The sequence below is a fragment of the Drosophila miranda genome, chromosome XR (assembly GCF_003369915.1).
Source record: "Drosophila miranda strain MSH22 chromosome XR, D.miranda_PacBio2.1, whole genome shotgun sequence".
Taxonomy (NCBI): domain Eukaryota; kingdom Metazoa; phylum Arthropoda; class Insecta; order Diptera; family Drosophilidae; genus Drosophila; species Drosophila miranda.
In genome coordinates, this window is record NC_046674.1 from 51,910 (window position 1) to 72,904 (window position 20,995).

At 43.7% G+C, this 20,995-nt stretch overlaps 1 protein-coding gene across 2 annotated transcripts in view; it reads right to left on the reverse strand.

The window, feature by feature from the left end:
• The window catches only part of LOC108153253 (regulating synaptic membrane exocytosis protein 2), a 68,958-nt gene extending 48,248 nt beyond the window's left edge, over positions 1 to 20,710 (reverse strand). The window contains exon 1 of one of the 2 annotated variants that reach the window (XM_017283113.2): positions 19,948 to 20,705. The gene's annotated coding sequence lies outside the window, so the exon portion shown is untranslated. Of the gene's footprint in view, positions 1 to 19,947 lie in introns of both variants that reach the window. The other variant, XM_017283115.2, reaches the window with a different exon arrangement.
• Positions 20,711 to 20,995: the final 285 nt, after the last annotated feature.

The window sequence follows — 20,995 nt, forward strand, 5'->3', positions numbered from 1 at the left end:
CCACACCCCCTTCCGCCCCCGCAAAAGACGAAAATCTGGGGCATCCACAAATCTCAGAGACTATTAAGGCTAGAGTAACCTAATTTGGTATCCGGACTTCTGTTAGATCTCGATATAAAACGTATATCTCAGAATTTCGCCCCACCCCCTTCCGCCCCCACAAAGGACGAAAATCTGTTGCATCCACAATATTGCAGATTCGAGATAACTAAAAACGCAGAATCATAGATAATGACCATATCTATCAGATTGTTGAATCTGGATCAGATCGGATCATTTTTATAGCCAAAAGCAAGAAATCAATTTGCAGTGGCTACGCAGCGCCTGACGTCACGCTCAGACTGATTTTCTGTCTCTCTCGCACGCACTCTTTGTCGTGTCGTTTAATATTAGCGGCGTCTGCCGGAGGAGAGCCATACTGACCAAGAATCGGGTATAAATGTAGAGTTGCGGTCTCCGCAGCAACTCACAACGTTCCCCCTCGTTTTCTTCTAAATTTTGCCATTTGGCATCCGCTGGGCTATGCGTTATGCCCTTCAATTGGGGATGGTGAATAGTGGTGGTTAAATAAAATCAAATTTCAAAAAGAACAAAGAAACCGATGGAAAAAAACGAGTAAAAACAGCACACCAAAGGCCAAAACAGGCAAAAGAAAGGCTTAATGGTCATTAAGCGATGGCACGACCGTAAGGATATCACAAATAGTACTGGGAGGTGGGGGGTAGTCGCTGAGAGAGAGAGAGTGACCGCAATTAATTAAACCACAAGGCGGTGGCTATGGCAAAACCGATGCGATGAAGCCACAACCGCTGGCAATACAAAATAATTATAACAATTTTCAGGAAGTGCTTCAGACAGACTCAGCATTATAAAATAAATTGAAATAAAATAAAATAATATTAAGTTTGACGGCATTTTTGGGCAATAAAATGCCATGCCATGAGCAGGGTAAAGGTGAATGCTGTCAGACTCGACCTTACCTGCCGAAAAATATTGCCAAGTTAATTATTCATTTGCGCCGGGGATAATACGATACTGTTTTGGGCCTATTGCACAGTATGATACAGTCCCCGCACCGTACCTTGTCAATGTCAATGTCAGCGTTAAATGTCCTGAAAATGGTCGACCAAGCCATGCTTCTAAACCCCCCCCACCACCCCTTTATGTACTTCATAAACTTTTGCATCAAATGCGAATTCAATGTCACATCCCCTCTGACTTTCTGCTGCTGCTCCTCTCGTGTCTTCAACTTGTCCTTGGCAAGGAAATGGACTCGTGGCTCGTCAGCAAAAGTCAATTAAAAACCTGAGCACAGGCTAAATACGATTTTGTCATAAATATGCAAAAAAACGAAATAAACTAAATTTTGAACCAAGCCCCAGCCTCTGTGTAGTTATTCCATTCTTTTTTTTTTTTTGGTGCGGGGTGGCAGGTGAGGGGAGTGGAGAGGTCCTGATGATGTGTTATATAATGAGTTCGTGGGTTGGGTGGTTCGTAGTGGCGTAGCATTATTCATGATACCATCTATACCGTCATGTGGTCGTAAAATGCATATCTATGACATTCTTTGGCAGCTCTCTCTCCCCAGCGAAGGCATGGCATCCTTGGCATCTTTGACAGTAATCAGTCGCCTGCTGTCATTAGGTTTATTGTTATGATTGTTGTGCGGATCCTTTTGTGTCCTGGTGCTTACTTCAGCCTGTGTGCAACGAGAGACATTGCTTGCAAGCACCACAAATTTTGAATTGCATGTGAATATTTCTTTAGAATTTCGAATGCACCCATTTTTAACCTGAAGCGAATCGTCAAATGTCAGACGGCCAGTCGGACAAATGTTGAATTCCCACAATCATTCGCTTCCGCTGTTCTGCAAAATAATGAAATATTCATAGTTTATATGGAACTAGTTTTGATTGCAAAGCGAGTTTTATGCATTTATGACTTTGTTGCATTTTGAATACCAATTTTAGAATCAAATGCAGTTCGAGCTAATTCCACTCTGACGGATAAGTCCCACTAATTGTAACACGGCTGGCTATCAAATTAATTATTTATAAAGCTCTAGGGATAAGCGAACAGAACACACACAGACAGAGCTTCAAACATGCCCCACAATAACGTATTTAACATGCACATTAATCAAAGACAGCAGGGGGGGGGCAGCAGGAGACTGGATGAAGGCTGGCATTCTCTGGTTATTGAATCCCGCAATTTAAATTGATTCCTCCACAAGCAATGGGAGGGCAATAAATAATTCATGCGGTTTTCCTCTCGAGTAGGAGGAGGAGAAGCAGTCGTGGAAAATGAGAACGACAAAGGCATTATTCAGCCACATCTTGCTACCTCTTGGCCGGCGGTGGCCTTGTGGTGGAGGATTCCACAAAAAGGGCAAAACTCGGCCAAGCACACCGCAAGTGGTGTTGGATATCGACGCAAGGTCCTCTCCTCCAACGCTGCAGCGCTCCCAAGAGGAGCAAGCAGCACCAAAGGAGAGAGCCAAGGCGCATTGGGCGAGCTTGGTCCAAAAGGCCAGAGAGCTAAGGAAGCTGATGGTGCTCCCAAGGAGGTCCATCACTAACCCAATGAGGGACCTGGTAGACGAGATCGAGTATCTGCAGCGAGAGGTGGAATCGTGCTGGCAGGCGGTCTCAGCGAGGCAGGCTGTTGCCAAGGCTGCACAGCCGGAAGTGGCGGAGAGGGCGGAAAAGAGGGCACGGCTAGATCCCAGGAACACCACTGACCCGTCCCCGTCTCCAATGCCGAAGTAGCCAAAAAATGGGTCCAAATAGTAAAAAAAACCCAAGGAGAAGCCGCAGGAAGGCCAAATGAGGGACGTCGTAGCCCGCAAGGGACCGGAGGACGCCCTAAATGATCGAGATGAGGGGTGGGTGAGGGTCGTAGCTAGGCAAAGGCCAAAGACCGCCACGCAGCGATGCAATAGTCATCGCCGCCACAAGCACTGTCTCATATGCAGACATCCTAAGGAAGGTTACGACTGAGCCAAGTCTTAACAAGCTAGGGCAATCGGTGCAAGGGATGCGACGCACAGCAAAAGGTGAGCTGTTGCTGATGCTGGAGAAAGCGGTGGACACACACACAGACTGGGCCCTGATGGAATCCCCAACCGAGCGGTAAAACTGGCGATGTCATACAACCCGCACGAGTTCGCTAAGGCTTTCACGCAGTGCCTGCGTCGCAGTGGAGTCGCAACACCTGGTGCTCATGCCAAAGCCAGGAAAGCCGCCGGACGATCCCTCCTCGTTTTGACCGATTTGCTTAATCGACTCGCTGGGGATGACTCTAGAGCAGATAATCCGCAGAAGACTGGAGAACGCTGTCGAGGATGCTGGGGGGCTATCACCAAACCAATACGGCTTCAGGGGAGGGAAGTCAACAGTGGACGCCATTGGCAGGGTCGTTGAGAAGCAACGAGAGAGGCACAATGGAACACAATGTCCGACGACGCCCTGAGACTCCAGCTCCCGTAAGGATGCACGTTAGTTGGTTTCGCTGACGACCTTGCCCTGGTCGTGGTCGCCAAAGAGCTCCGAGATTTAGAGGCGAAAGGAATACGGATCGTAGCCAACTGGATGAAAAACGCGGGATCCGGAGATCCGGAGCATGGCATCTACCACTGCACGAGGTACCGCTCAAGTGTAAAGTTTATTCCACGACCAGAGGAGCTGATGACGTTCATGAGAACTGGCAGCGCGTTTGCAACACCCTAATAGCCATCCAGAGCGATCTGAGAAGATGCGAAAGGGAGCGACGCGTAGCGGAGAGAGCCTTAAGTAGGCAACCCATCCCTGAGAAGTAATACTTTGCGGAGATTCCGCGGAAAATGAGGTGTGTAGCTGTGCGTGGTGGTGAGTTTAGCTGTGAAGCCCCGAAAGGGTAGTCCAGTTCGTTGACTGGTACGGGCGCGTCTCTTAGAGATTCTCACCCACCGTGGCGTATCTATGGAAAAACGAGGGGGAACGTTGTGTGTTGCTGCGGACACCGCAACTCTACATTTATACCCGATACTTAGTCAGTATGGCTCTCCTCCGGCAGACGGCGCTAAAATTAAACGACACGACAAAAAATGCGTGCGAGAGAGACAAAAAATCAGTCTGAGCGTCACGTCGGGCGCTGCGTAGCCACTGCAAATTGATTTGTTCCTTTTGGCTATAAAAATGATCTGATTTGATCCAGATTCAGCAATCTGATAGATATGGTCATTATCTATGATTCTGCGGGGGCGAAATTTTGAGATATACGTTTTATAGTGAGATCTAACAGAAGTGCGGATACCAAATTTGGTTACTCTAGCCCTAATAGTCTCTGAGATTTGTGGATGCCCCAGATTTTCGTCCTTTGCGGGGGCGGAAGGGGGTGTGCCAAAGTTTTGAAATATACTTGTAGCAGTGACATATCACAGAAGTTCGGATATAAAACGTCGTTGCCCTAGCTTTTATAGTCTTTGAGCACTAGGCGCTGATAGGGACGGACAGACGGACGGACGGACAGACGGATAGACGGACAGACCGACAGGGCTCAATCGACTCGGCTATTGATGCTGATCAAGAATATATATACTTTATGGGGTCGGAAACGATTCCTTCTGGACGTTACGAACATCCATTTTCACCACAAATCTAATATACCCCAATACTCATTTTGAGTATCGGGTATAAAAAGCACCAACGCACTGTCCCTCGAGCAAGAGCATGGGGCATGGAGGAGTATGGAGTAAAAGTAGGCCTCTCATCTGGCCATTGTGGCAACAAATTACCTGTGCGATTTCACTTTATTTCCCCCTTACTGTTGGTGCCACTGCCGCTGCCATGACCTTCGTCTTTATGTCGATTTGCATTCGGTTTTTTGGCTTTCGATTTGAAATTCCGTGTTCCGTGATTAAAGTCAATATGCAAGGATATGGATTTTACGGGATGTAGGAAGGTCTGGCATTAGACAGGTTGTCGGAATCCGAAATGTGGCGTATTAATCAAATGTTTTACGAGTATTCCCCTTCAGACGGAGGAAACTGCAATCAAGCAAGTGAAAGGTCCTCCCCTCAACACCTAATCCAAATTCATCAATTTTCCTTTCATCATGGAACGTATATTTATTTGGGTTGTGTTTTTTTTCGTCGGTTTATAATTGCTGATTCTTGAGGTCGGAAACCGCTTTCATTATATATACTGCGGATTTATACAATACTTTTATTCATGCACAAAAGTGCCTCTTTATTAAAACTTTATCAAGACGCGGCGAATGGGCTTCGTAAGTACCTACAAAGACGCCGCCAAAGTGATAGAGAGAGAAAGAGAGAGAGAGAGAGATATGGAGAGAGAGAGATATAGAGAGAGAGAGAGAGGGAAGGAGAACGAGCTCCGCCTAAATGGTGGGAAAGTAGGGAACAGTACAAGTATATTTCTATCGTAAGTCCGTGGAAACTTTTCGACTGCTGCGTCGTTTCTTAGGCGGGTGTGGGCTGCTGCTGCTGCCATTGCTGTGTCTAGCAATTATGAAAGTTGGTCAACTGCTGGGCTGCGGTCTTCGGCAGGCAGCAGGCAGAAAGCAGCAGGCAACAGAAGCCCCTTGGGGGCATGGATATGGGCATGGCATATAACTTATTGACAATGGCAGACGCCTTCAAGTGTGGAACAGAAAATTGGTGCGGAAATTGGAGGAGGCTTGGCATTCCGGAGAACGGAGGGAGGGAGAGACTACCTCTCTACCTCTCGAGAGGCAAGAACTAATGATAGTGTCGGTATAATTTTTGGCACAGGACATCCTCATTATGTTTTTCGTTAGGGGTGGCATTGGCAAAAACTTTCTTTTGTCTTTGCCCATTGCCTTGCCCATTGCCATTGCCTTTCGCCTGTTGTTGAAAATTTATTTAAATTAGTAAATGGGCAGCTCTGACTGTGGCAGTAGCAATGGCAGAAGTAGACCTTCAGTATAGTTGTTTTGCCGGAAGTTGTCAATGTCAGTGGCAGAATTGTAGAGTGGCAGCCCACGGCCTTGGCTCTGACAAAGTCAAGAGCATAAATTAGCACAGCACAGCCGGAGGAGAGAGCGAAACTTAAGCCCACGAAGCATTCGCACTGACACTATGACACGATGACGATGTGACGTTGTGACGCTGTAACGCTGTAACGATGCCTCTGAATGCCGGTAAAGTTTCATCGGGCTCCAAGTCAAAGTCAATTTTTTACAGCTTTTCAAAAGTCACTCAGGCACACGAGTCATGGCCTAAAACTTGGCCAAAAGTCTGCTCGATGGCGAAAATTTTGAAGCCCGGGACCCAGAAATTCATTCAAATTTCGGCAGACAGACATACAGACATACTATTGGAGGATTGCTCGTACGTAGCTGGGGGTAAGGAAACTCAACGCTCAACTCTCGACCACGTAGCCACTTTACTTCTCGGATGGAACCTCTGTTAACTTGTTTTTGTTCAATCAACAATAAAGCTATATCTATCCACTGATACAGCCGTCGTTGCTATAGTCCCCCTTCCCTGCAGTCGCCTGGCTGTTAGTCTAAGCTCACTGGAGTGTGGCACAGATATTTGCGCCCGATATGCGTTCAAGCAACAAAATTTCGGGTTAAAAGACTCACTCCCCTCAGTCTCAGAGACTCAGGGACCTTCTACTTCCCACGTCATTTACGTGTATCACTCAATATCCATAGAATATGACAAAGGAAGTACTTGCTGGCTGTCTTGATAGAGCAATAACCAGACAGAGTCCAACCGCCCATCTTTGCCGTCTAATGAGCCTTTCGAGTCGTCGCCGAGTGTGTGTGTGTGCGCTTCATCTCTCTCAGGCAGCATCCGGATAGGTGCACCGGACACACGTGTGCCTTTGATTTCCCAAACTTTCGACACAAGAAATTTGTTTCGCATTTGGATTTCCAATGAAAAAATATTAAAGTAAATTTAAGTAAACATTATGGCAGAAAGCGCTATTTAGTGTTCCATGTGGCGTGTGGCGAAATTTTGAAATATACGATTTATAGTGAGATCTAACAGGAGTGTGGATACCAAATTTGGTTACTCTAGCCTTGATAGTCTCTGAAATTTGGGGATGCCCCAGATTTTCGTCCTTTGCAGGGGCGGAAGGGGGTGTGCCCAAATTTTGAAACTAACTCGTCAAGGTCCGATATCACAGGAGTGTGGATCAATAATTTGGTTGCTCTAGCTTTTATAGTCTCTGAGATCTAGGAACTCATATTTTGCAATAGGCAAAGCCGACCATGAAACCTGTGTGTTAGAGAGAGACAGAGCGAGAGAGAATGAAATTGTGTTATTGATTCTGGCTATAATCATTATACGATCTGGTTCAGATTTTGCATTCTAGAAGATATAGTCATCCACTACGTGACATATCACAGAAGTCCGAACGGACAGACGGACGGACAGACAGACAGGGCTCAATCGACTCGGCTATTGATGGTGATCAAGAATATATATACTTTATGGGGTCGGAAACGATTCCTTCTGGACGTTACGCATCCATTTTCACCACAAATCTAATATACCCCAATATTAATTTTGAGTATCGGGTATAAAAATACTAAAAATGGTCGGAAATTATGAATGGAGGATGCAGCTTCAGCTTGTTTTTTTTCTCCTGTGGTCAGGACTCAACGAGGCGTATGGATCCCTTTCGATAGGAATGTGCTGCGTGGTGAGTGAGGGAGAGGGGAGTAATGGTGGTGGTGGTGCGTTGACGGCACAGTTTCACAAATGATTTCACATTTTTGCATAAATAAATGTCTAGTGTGCGTCGGGTCGTGTGCTGACAGTTTTGTAATAAACCCCAAAGAGAGATAGAGAGAAAAAACAGGATAATCAGCGCCCCGCACACAGGACAGTGGGTGGGGGTGGGGTGACGGGATGACGGGGGATAAAGGAGCCCAAGCAACAAGTAGAGCGACATTATATATGTACATATGTATGCATTGTATCTCTGGGTATGGGAGTGTATGTGTCTGTGTGTGTGTGTGTGTGTGTGTGTGTGTGTGTGTCCACTTTCCGCTTAGCAATAATAATAACCTTGGCTGCCTGCTGCCACGAGAGAGAGAGATAGCTTCCATTTTTCAATGTGTGTGTGGCAGAGGGAGAGTGCTATCATGTGTTGGAGAATGTGTGTTGTGGGGCTGAATGGTAGGAAATTCTATTCCCCCTATGAAAATGACAATTTCCATTGCCACAAGGACAGGACCCTCCTGCCCGTCCTTCCTCCTACACGACACTCGACACTGCCTTCTGCTGTGGCTGATGTGCCTTGGGTGCCTTTGGTTATTTTAGGATTGCTCTGGCAACGGCAACCGGCCGACAACGTTGGCAATTTTAATAATGTTTACTCAAGGCGTAGCCCGAGATCATCTGCCCCCCTATCCCTTCTGACTGTGGTCTCCTTTCCTCCTCCTCCTGTCTATGCGAAAATAAATAAATAACAAGAGAGAATGAAAGGGAAATTACAATGGGAATGGGGGAAGAAATTGTAGCATACTTATGGGGGCACATCACAATGGAACCCCACAAACAGCTCTGCTGCAGCACTGCCTCCTCTTCCTTCTACTCTTCTGAAAGTGTGCAACGAATGACAGCTGCTGCTTCTGCTGCTCCTGTTGCGTATACTTTTACATGGAAAAATGCCACGAGCCTAATAAGCTGCTCCCATAAGATGCAGGAGTCATGGCTATTGCAACAGAAAAACCTGACAATTCCGCACAACCAACAGATGGCACGTGTCTAGGTCTGGACATTCCCATTAAGGCTATAAATGAAACCACCCTGCTTTAACTCCCTCTCTTGGAAAATTGTCTGTCTAAAAGTTACATTGTCACTTTGGCAGCAACAACGACATAACATTTATATAAATAACCATTTTAAGCAGAAATGTGCTGCAGCTGCTGCCTAATGAGCGCATTAAATAGCCCACAAGGCAGGAGGTCCTCCAAATTTCCTCGAATGTCAAGCATCCACAGTTTCGGTCTTCCGGGAAAAGCCCTTTTCCTTGCGGTTTTGCTAGTGCTGCGAAAAACTTCAATTGCAATGCAATGCAATCAATCAGATCCAGCAGCAGCAATCGTTTGCCAGAAAAACAGAAATAGAAAATTAAAAAGGAATCTTTTCATTATTTTTTCTGTAAACATTTAATAAAAATTGAATTGCAAGTGGAAGACCCACACACATTTCGTATACGTTACTTTTTTTGTAGGTTAAAAGCAAACAGAGACAGAGAGAGAGAGAAAAAGAAGCGAATTGTGAATTCTGTCTTTGTATCCCTTATTTGTATTGAGTATTTGGTCATAGACTTTACTCAGAGCAGAGTGCCTTACCTGAGTGCCTCGCCTGTATTTGATTTTTCCCCATAAATGCAATAATCAATAGAAGATTTTTCCAGGCAACAAGTGCTGCAGTTTTTTTTTCCAAGGCACTCGCGATATATTCTAAAGTCACGTTTCTATTGTTAAATTCTTGACATCGTTCTTAAAGTGGCTTTCAAATTCGTGGCTTTTCGCCTTGGTTTGATATATTTTTAGAAATGCTAATAGCTCACGTCGCAAGTGTGAGCTTTCCGTCACTTTTTTTGACTTAATAAGCCAGGAGAGCAGTCAATCAGAGTCCCTTCACCCACGCTCCACACGTTGCCTCCACGCTGCCTGCCACGTACATGGAGCGCGTGCGACTTTCTCTCCGTAAATTCATTTATCAGTGGAATGGCTGGCTGGCTGGCATGTTTTCCTTTCAGTTTTAGAGACGAGCCCCAAAACTGTATCTTTAATTAGCCCTAAAGTCAGATTTCAAGAGGGGAGCCAGATTTCATGGCCTGGCACATGTTGCAAATGCAAATGAAAATGCTTTTGGTGTGTGATAACACACAGCTCATAATATCTACCAACTAATGCGGCAGGCACCAACCCCCCCCCAACAAATTGCACACGCACACAGGCACACACGGACAGTTTGGACTTTTGCCTGTTGCTTGAAGGGGGAAGTGGGTGTGGGGGAGGACCTCTGTTTGTGCAAAATGTTACTTTGCGAAAATTATGCAAATTTGATGTTCGTTTTGTTAGGAAGAGAAATGAGTGTGAGTGTATGGCAGTGTGTGTGGTAGCTGCACCACATGCCGTTGTAGAGCACTGAGCAAACAAATGCTCATCGTGCAGGACAGCAGCAGCAGACCAAAGTGCATGGCAAACAGAGAGACTTAAAATAAAGCAAACACAAAACTTAAAGCTGTAACGAAATCCCTTTTCCTTCTAACCCTTTTCCCATACCCGATACAACCGCTACAAACATTTGTCTACCAATTTCAATTAACAATCTTGTTAATTCCCCGAAAACTTTGTACAGGACTCCGCCTCCTCCTCTTTCTATCTCTCTATTTCTCTCATTTTTTGTGGGAAATCGATGTTCCCCATGAAATTTCGAATAAGAAAATGTCTAGGGCGCTAATCTGATCAAAGGCAAGGCAGCTCGAAAAAACAACGAAACAATTTTTGTGGCAAATGAAAAAAAAACACTAGCGGCTGGCAAAGGGGCAAAGGAAAACTTTTGGATCGCAAAAGCGCTAATCTGCTATACATCGTAGGAAACTTGTAACCGCTCTACAACACATACACACACGAATACACACCAGCATCAGCGTCGGAGGGATCGTGCCACTCATGGTATCAGATCCAAAGGCGTGGGATACCACCACTAAGTTCGCCGCCACTATAATGCGGGAGGTACGGAGAGTAGAGAGGGAAAGGGAAATGTCGGAGGAGCAAGGAGGAACGGTTGTGCGAAGCAATGCTTTGTGGCCGCACCGCACAGCTACGCCCCATTACCCGTACAACTTGCTGTTAATGTTAATTTACTAATGTTAATTTTTGTTAATGTTAATTTACTGTTAATGTACTAATAGAAGAATAAATGTAGTCGAATACAAAAAAAAAAAAAACACGGATACACAGATACAGATACTCGACATGCAGGAAAATGAACTGCTCATTATTATGTAAAGTTTTCACTTCTTTCTCGCTCGCTCGCTTTCTCTGTGGAAAAAGTGTAAGTTGAGCTCAACTCAAGGTCCACCAGGAAAATCAACAGACTACGAGAAACTTCCTGCCCCCTCCACGAGCTTTGGTTATAATTGGCCTTTTGTAAGAGGAGAATCCAATGATGTGTGTGTGTGTTTGTGTGCGTGTTTGTGGCATGTGTGGCACATATGGAGTATGGAATATGAGCCTGCCAATGACTGGGAAATGCTTTTTATTTCACGTCCGGGATCTCGGCTCTCAATTCTCGACTCCTCGGACTCTTTCTTTGGCAAACAGAAATGACTGCACAATAAAAAATAAACACAGAGAGAAAAAAGCACTGAAATTTTAATATTTGCACTTCAGTTTCAGAGTGGGAATTGTAAGAAGTTAATTTCATTTACATTTTAACATTAATATGTTGAACAAGATTCGATTTAAAGATATTTCATATTTACAAAAATATTTTTACAATATTTAAAATAAATATACATTTTATAATTAGGATAAATATTTATTTTATATGAAATATTAAATATATTTAATATTTTATGTATTACAATTTTAAATACATTAAATATATGTATATTTCATATTTAAATGAACACATTAGACTACAAATTTAATATAATTACGTCTTTGATATTTAGATTAAATATGACCCGTATTAAACAAATTTTTTTACTACATTCACATAAATTTAAGTTGCAATGAAACCTATTTTATTTCACTATATGTACATACATATGTATATGTATACTTGCATTTTTACTTTTTCGCGTGTATTCCTTGTATGAAATTTTTTCTTTGTTTTCAGAAGAGCCAAATTCAATTGGATGGAAATTTGCCAAAAATGGGGCTTAATGCGCCAGAAAATTTCGCCAAGCCATGAAAAATGAAAAGGTGGGAAAAGGGGTTAAAAATTTATACGAATTTATGGTTCCGCCCCCGAAGAAAAGTTGCGAGTGAGTTTCGAGTTCTGGTATTTGGCTTGTCAATTTAAAAGCAACAATTGCGGCGATAAGACGATGACGACGGCAATGACAACGACGAGAGGAAGGCTTTCCCCAGCAATCATCAGCATATGCACGGCCACGCCAAACAAACATAAACAAAGGACGAACGAACACACGCATACGCACAGAGGCACAGAGGGACATGCACACACATGTTCGCTTACGCGAATATGCAAATGAAAGCGCCGTTAAACATGCCAGCAAAACACGCCTCAAAAACCAACTGGAAACAGGACGCCCCAAGGGTGAAGGCGGTGGGGGGAGGTTTACACAAAACCAAAACGTAATTGCCTCGTTTCATTTTTAATAACTGTCAATCCTTTTGGCTCTTTTTGGGTGCGCCAATTGCCTCAAACTGGCCAAAAACCGCCTTCTAATTTTGTGCTCTGCTCTGCCCATGATATATACATACATATGTACATATGTGTATGTATGTATGTGTGATTGTGTGTGCCAGAACCGCAAAAGCCACAGCCACAGACACAAAAACAGCAAATGGAGAAAAAAAAAAATGTGTACAACAGTCAACAGTCGCTAGAAAAAAAAAAAAAAACCCAAAAATAAAGACATGTAAGGAGGAGTACTTTTAGATCTGTACAGATATGTACGTAGAATAGAGACAGCATTACGACTAAAATATATCCGATATCATATCATGCACTGCTTTAGCTCATATGTATGTATCTTTCATAATTATGGATACTACAGGTTTTTGCCGCTCTTTGGAAGTTCCTGGCACTCCATAGGAGCACCTATGGTGGACCAGACAGTGGTTCTATAGGCCATATACCTTCATCCAAATACACAAATACAACATACCCACAACTGCAACAAGGGGGAACATTGTGAGTTGCTGCGGCGACCGCAACTCTACATTTATACCCGATACTTAGTCAGTATGGTTCTCCTCCGCCAGACGCCGCTAATATTAAACGACACGACAGAGATTGCTGCGTAGCCACTGCAAATTGATTTGTTCCTTTTCGCTATACGAATTAGCCGATCTGATCCAGATTTATCAGATCCAGAGTTTGGATGCCAAATTTGGTTACTCTAGCCTTAATAGTCTCTGAGATCTGGGGATTTCGTCCTTTGCAGGGGCGGAAGGAGGTGTGGCGAAATTTGGAAACAAACTTGTCAAGGTCCGATGTCATAGGAATGTGGATACCAAATTTTGTTTCTCTAGCTCTTATAGTCTCTGAGATCCTTGAACTCACATTTTGCAATAGGCAAAGCCGACCATGAAACCTGCGTGTTAGAGAGAGACAGAGCGAGAGAGAATGAAATTGTTTTCATCATTCTGGCTATAATAATTATACGATCTGGTTCAGATTTTGCACTTTTGCTTTCTCGTATCTTTGAAATTGTGGATGTCACAGATTTTTGCCTTTCGTGGGGGCGGAAGTGGGCGGTGCGAAGTCTTGAAATATATTTGTAACAGTTATATATCACAGAAGTCCGGATATAAAATGTCGTTGCTCTAGTTCTTATAGTCTTTGAGCACTAGGCGCTCATAGCGACGGACAGACGGACAGACGGACAGACGCCTGTCTCAATCGACTCGGCTATTGATGCTGATCAAGAATATATATACTTTATGGTGTCGGAAACGCTTCCTTCTGGACGTTACTCACATCCATTTTCACCACAAATCTAATATACCCCTAAACTCATTTTGAGTATCGGGTATAAAAAGAGAAAACTGAAATGCCTGAACTGAAATCTAAAGAGAAAAAAGTTTCTTCTATTTCGAAGGATGTGTGGATAATAATACCCTTTTTGCTACGTTAGGGAAAATGGCTGCCAATCAAACTAAAATTTCGTTTCATTTCAGAGTAAATATTCAAAAGATTGGGACTTCGAGTGGCACGGATATTAGGGCAATAATACGAGTAAAACGAGCTCCACGAACACGAGAGTACGAGTCTCTGCCACACCCACACAAAAAAAAAAAAGGGTCCAAAAAGGGTATTTTATTGTCAACGAACCGCAAATAGTTTTTATCCCATTTCCCCCGAGTTTTTACAGCGCTTTTGGGAGGAAAAAGGCAAAAGTTTTCAATAGCTCGTTTGATAAATGTTTGTGCCAACTTTTCGCCAAACTGTTGCTCTGGCTCTGGCTTTTGGGTTTCCACTACCATTGAATTGTGCGGTGTATACGGTGTAACGATATCAGTAAATGTCAGGCAGCTCTGCTCCTCTGCGGTTAAAGAAGAGTAAGGAAAAAACATTGGTGAAATTTACTTAAAACTTGGAGCAAACAGCTCTCGATCCGAGGAGCAACATTGCCTGCCAGACAGGATTCGTGCCTGGCCTGGCCTTGTGTCAGATGTTGGATCTTATGCTTACCTTTTGGTTTCCCCTTCCCCCGCGCTTTTAGTTTGTGCACTTCCTTTTCTTTTTTTCTCTCGACTGTTGTATAAGTTTCGGTTTAGCCTGTTGCCCCCACCCTAGCAAGCAGCACATGCATTAATCATTTGCGAGTACACACAGGACACGGACGGGACACGGGAAAGGGGCTTTCGAGGTTCGAAAGTGCCAAAATTCGACCCTGGGGGCCCCAATTACATTAATCAAAGCGTAAAACGTAAGCTGTACTCATAACAGAGACTTGGGGCCCGGCTCAAATATTTCATTAGGCCAACAATCCATCCACCCATCCACCCACCATTCTATTTCATTTCCATCCGCAGCAAAAATCCACTCCCCTGGACCTATGAAAGGGCATAAAATGTCAATTTTCCGCAGAGCTTAGAGCTCGGGAGTGCGGAGCCAAACAATGCGGGAAATTTTTGTTTGCCCGACAAAGGGGGGGTGCTGGAGAAGGATGGGGATGGTGAGCCATTATCAGCTGCTTTGAGAGATTACAATTGGGCAGAATAGATAAAGGTAAAGGTGGTGCTTTGAGTTGGACGCGGGCCAGGGTCGCTTTTAACAAAATGCAAACACGAGACAGGGCCAGGGCTAGAAACACCATGAAATATCTACCTTCTGTTGTTGCCTCCGTCTGTATCCCTGTGTGTATCTCTCTCTGCGTGTGTATGTGTTAGTGTACCGGATATTAAAGTTAGTCCGCGTAACGGTAATGGCATTGCTAACCGCCGTCAGCCATCTCACAGATCCACAGAATGAGCGAAGAAGCGACTCTAAATGGCACAAGGAAATTGCAAAATTTGTAACATTTTGTCTCTGTCAAGCGGCTAATCTGCTGCTGCCGAAAAATTACTCAAAGAGGCTTATTGATATCATAAAGAAATCAGTGGTGCATTTCAGAATAACTGTGAACACTAGAAGCGGTGCAAGTTATTTGGCAACATTCTGATCACCAGCCGATACTCATCAATCGATTTCCGTTCTGGGCGTGGTTGTGAGTGGTGGTATTAAGAAATATAACAGCCTGTTGTATAAAACTACTTTTACCCAATAATTCCAGTCCGTCCGTCCGTCCGTCTGCCCGTCCCTATGAGCGCATGGTGCTCAGAGACTATAAGAGCTAGAGCCACGACATTTTGTATCCAGACATTTATGATATATCAATATTACATGTGTATTTCAAAACTTCGCCCGGCCCCCTTACGCCCCCACAAAGGACGAAAATCTGTGGCATCCACAATTTTAAAGATACAAGAAAACCAAAACCGCAGAATCGTAGAGAATGACTATATCTGCCAGGCTGCATCTGAATTAGATCGTATTATTATTATAGCCAGAATGATGAAAACAAATCAATTCTTTCTCGCTCTATCTCTCTCTAACACACACATTTAATGGTCGACTTAGTCCACCGCTAAAAGTGCCTATATCTCAGAGATTATTAGAGCTAGAGCTACCAAATTTGGTATACACACTCCTGTGATATCGAACCTGCACAAGTGTCTTTCATCCACAGATCTCAGAGACTATTAAAGCTAAAGCAACCAAATTTGGTATCCAGACTTCTGTGATTTGTGACTGTTACAAGTGTATTTCAAAACGCCGAAGCTGGATCAGATCGAATCATTATTATAACCAAAAGGAACAAATCGATTTGCAGTGTCTACGCAGCGACCTAGACGACACGTTCCGACTGGTTTTCTATCCCTCTCGCACGTACTCTTTATCGTTCGTTGTTACGCGCCATCTGGCGGAGGAGAGCCATACTGACTATTTATCGGGTATTAATGTAGAGTTGCGGTCGCAGCAGCAACTCATATGATATTTTGAAATATTTCAATGTTGAAGAAGTGTCCTGGGTACACTTTATTTTAAAGAATATTTTTGAAGAGACTGCACTATCATTGGAAACTTAGGGAGAGTGCATCTGAATAGATGCCACCTTCGGTTGCCGGAAGTAGGGCTGCCTCAAGGTTGCCTAATGCTTGCTTTTTTTCATGGATGTCATTGCCCTTGAAAGGACCAAGGTTCCCTTCTGACTGACGTAAATCCGAAGCTAACAATAATTTAATCTTTAAATATAGAAATTTACTTTCATTCTAAAATTCTAAATTGAATTTGACTAGCGCAATAAATAAATAAATATTAATTACATATTCCATTTAAAAGGCACAGTTAGCTCACATTTAAGTCAGCGTTTTTTTTTTTTGTTGGCATTTGAATTGTATTGAATCATTTCCCAGCCCTTACCCTTATTCACGTATGCAAATTAGTACCCGGCCACACAGTGGGTAAACATTTTAATTGAAAATTGAGTCGAGCCGCAGGCCCCAGGCACCAGTAGCCAGTCGCAGGAGTAAATAGAGGAGTGCCCCCAAAAGCGATGACGACGACTGCCAACGACATATTTGAGGGGTTTTGATGCAGGAGGCTGCCGAGGCTCCATTTATTACCATTTCATTTTGACTTTTTTGTGCATAAAACCCGGCACTTTGCATGCAGCAAAAAACTGAGCACCCGACTTTAAAGGAAATGTGCATGGTGAATGGCATGGCAGAGAAATTCAATTAATTACATTCCACTTTCATACTCTCACTCACTCTCTCTCTCTCTCTGTCTCTCTTTCTCTCTTTCTCTCTCTGTGTGTGTGTGTGTGTGCATTGGACAGGCGAACAATATGTGTAAGGTCTGGTAGTCTTCACATACAAAAATATATATAAATGCAAAAAATGTATGTCCAGCGACTTATTTAAAAATGTAAAATAAATATTTTTGCCTGTGGCCTGGCATTATTCGCTTTGCTTTATTCTGTTTGCTGGTTTTTTATCTGCAGATCCCCCCAATTCCCTCTACCCTTAGTTCAGTTTGAAAGAAACATCATGGCAAAACGGTCTGCTCTGCCGTGCCGTGCCTACCGTGCTCTGCGGTCACTTTGCTGCTTTATTAAAAATTGTTGTGCAAATGAAGCGGCAATTTTTGGTTTTTTGCATCTCCACAGAAGGCAGACACCCAGTGCCACAGGGAATTTTTCACTCAGAGATGCTTTCACTAAATCAGAGATGCCTCCATAGAGCAGGAACAGGAGCAGCAATAGGAACAGGAGCAGGAGTGATCGTCGAAGGAGGAGGAAGGAGGATGATTCTGTGGAGGAATAAAGTTAATTAATTTTAGCTTTTGATTAAAAGCCAACCAGATTGCGCTGCACGGGGAGGGGGAAGCAACAAAAGGCTCAGACAGCAGAGCACAGCACCCATGCGTGGAGTGTCCTTTGTGGACGCAGATAGATCTTGTGTGGCATGTCATCTAAGGGAAAGTGTTTTGCATGGATACGAATATGATGAGGACTGGAACGGAACGAGTAGGGACAGGAAGGTGCCCCAAGCGCATGTACAACATTCCTAAACACTGTCAGTCTAGAGACATTAATGAATATGTTTCGACAGGACAGGACACAGCCACAGGACAGCAAAAGAGATAGACATACACATACCCTGTCAGTGGCAATAAAGATAGCACCAGATAGAGACAGAGACAGAGTTATTTAAAATGCCACTAATATTCAGTAAGACAAAAAAAGAGAGAGAGAGAGAGATATCAGCCTGTTAGGAGATCGCCCGTTTTGTCCCGTCCACTGTTTGCTACTGCCACTCCGATGCCTTCCGAGGCTGCTGCTGCTGCCGCTGTGGCCTGTGGAGCTGTCAGCACGGATAACTGTTGCCGTCAGGATTACAGCTCTTGTCATATTATGTTTTATAGAGTATTTTATTTGCTTTCAATTAAAATGCGTGTGTCACTACGCTGCGCATATAAATTGCCAACAAAATAAGACGCAAAATTATGCTAACGAAGTGAAAGAGGGGGGTAATGGTATCCCACTCGGTTTCCCTTACTGCCCAGCCTTTGCTGCTTTGCTTTTTTGTTGTTTTTGGAATCTGAAATGAGTTTTTCCTGCTTGCTGATTTGCATATAGCCCGTAGCGAGCGGGAAAAACAGGAAAAACTAAACCACTTTGTTTACTCCTTTTAAATGCCAAATAGAAAACCAATGGAAATTGCCGAAAACATGAGTCATATATAAATAAATATTATTATTATTATTATTATTATTGTAATTCGTTCTTGTAAATAAATATGGAAATATTAAAAACATGCCACAAATTTCAATAATACACCAAAACAAGCTTTTAACAAACTTTTGTTTTTCTACATTTTGTGGAAAAATTGATTTTTGTTTCAAAATTATGGAAATATTTGTCCAAAAACAATATACATACGTTATTTAATTTAAAAAAAGAGCTCACAGTTTCGAGTTTTTCCTTTTCCTATGTATTTCTACTACAGTACTATCCTTTTTTTTTATATTAAAAATTGAAATAAACCTCACTTTTGGGTACTGAAAAATACAGCTAATGTCCTGCCCAGTGGCCCTTGATGACAGTACCACTTAATGTTCTTTGTTTTGTTCGTGGTGCTTTCTGTTTAGGTGGACACAATGCTTATTACTGATTGATAATAATCTAAATTAAAATGGCATAATAAAAGCTCTTTGGGGCAGACTTTAGCCAGACAGTGCCAGGTGCCCCACCATATATGTATATGTTCGTGGGTTCATGCGTCGTAAACTTTGCCACTTGGATAAGGAACCAAGAGTAATGACAGTTGGCCAAGCGGAGTCCCTTTGCAGGCTGGCAGGCATTTGAAAATCCTCACACCCAGAATCGATGCTTCTGCCTACCCCTACCCCACCCACTCCTCGTTTCTTTGCCATCGGATACGGCAGGCCAGTCACGTTCATAAAGTCTCAATCGCAAATAAAATTCCATTCCAGCAGGTAGAGTAGACAGCTTAAAGTTAAGTCCCACTCCCAGGACCCATGTGCAAGCCAAACTTAAAGACAAAATGCCTCTCAACCATCGAAGGAACTGCTGCTGCTTCTGGCGAATGATTAACTTAATTATAAATTAATTAAGTCTGGAGGGGGGGGGGGGGGGCATGGGAATAGCAATGGAGGAGTGGCAGCGACATCAAAGTATCAATAATTAATCGCCTTTATAATGTTTTCAATTTCTTGCTTTATTAATTTTTTTATTTCGGACGTCCGAGAGGTGTTGGTCCTTTTGACTTTTGTGCACAATCCCCCAATGCCCCCCCTATAAAAGCAAAAATCAATAAAACGCCAATTTGTATGGAACTCCGACTCCGACTCTCAGTCGGAGCTCGGAACTTTTCGGCTCTGCAGAAATTAATTAACGATCTTAGTAAAAAAAAGCATACAACAAAAAGACCCCTTTCAATTGAATCATATTTTGTGCACATGTCAATGAGCACTGGCACCAAGCACTGAATACCGAGCAACGAACAGCCCAAGTCGAGACGGAAATAAAAACTTAAACCGGATGTGTGCCTGATGGCCAGACCGGAAATTAAACTATTTGTTTGACAGGCGGGGTGGCCTTCCATAACGCTCAATATTTTATAGGTAACACTAAATGTTTTATAGGCACTTCAATATATTTTTTGAGGGGGACTTACCTGTGATTTCAAGTGATTCGAGTGGGGGAATGCCCTTGGATTCCTTGTTCTGTTAAAGGTCTCTTCTCTAAAAGTTATATTTTATTTTTTTATATTGAATTATATTCTTGTACTTCTATTACGGACAGGTACGCGGTAGCGTATGCGTGTGTGTGTGTGTTAGCTTCAATTTTAGTTTTCCTTTTAGTTAACGTTTTTGTTCCGACACCTGCTCTCGGAAGCTGTTTTTCTTCAAAGGAATTCTTCATTCATTCATATTACTGACTACTGGCTTTTGTTGCTTCAAAAAAAAATACAAAAAAAAAAACAAAAAAAAACACACGAATTAGAGATGGTACACGGCACTGGCACACACACCTTTTCTCCGGAAAGTTGTTTTTTTCGTTGTTGTTTTTTTTGTTGGGAAACATTGCAGGTTGCGGCGACGCTGTTTTGATGGTCTAGGTTCGTTTTGGGTTTCTGCCGATCCTCCTGGTGCTGCCGATGCTGTTGCTGGTGACGCTGCTGGTGGTACTGCTGCTGCTGGTGGTTCTACTGCTACTGCTACTGTGGTGCCTGCTTCAGGGCCTCTTCGCTCTCTTCAGTGGCAGGTTCCGCGGTTTGTGTCCTGCTCACGAGACGGTTCAACTTGAACTGTGACGAGGCTGGCAGTCTGTTGCCATACAACCGTCGTGCGTCGTGCGACTCTCACGCTTTCTCTCCCACACAGACACCGACACAGAGGAGGCTCTGACTGGAAAGCTCGTCGTCGCGAGCCACACAGCTGGCAGCGCATTAAAAAGTAATATCAATTTCCACCTTGCAAACATCGTGCCGACCCGAAGCCGAGCCGTGTCTCGTCTCGAGTGGGGGATTGGAACCCGCACGAAAGCAACAGCTAAACGATTTCCCTGGATGCGGATGCAGGCGGCAGCTGCCTGCTGCTCCTGCTGCTCTTCCTGCTCCTGCTATGTGTCAGTGTAAGTCCTTCTGGCCATGAGGGGCCCCGCCTCCCACGCCCACGCATTTGCTTTAGGTGCGCCGCAGCGCTCTCTCTACACGAATGGGA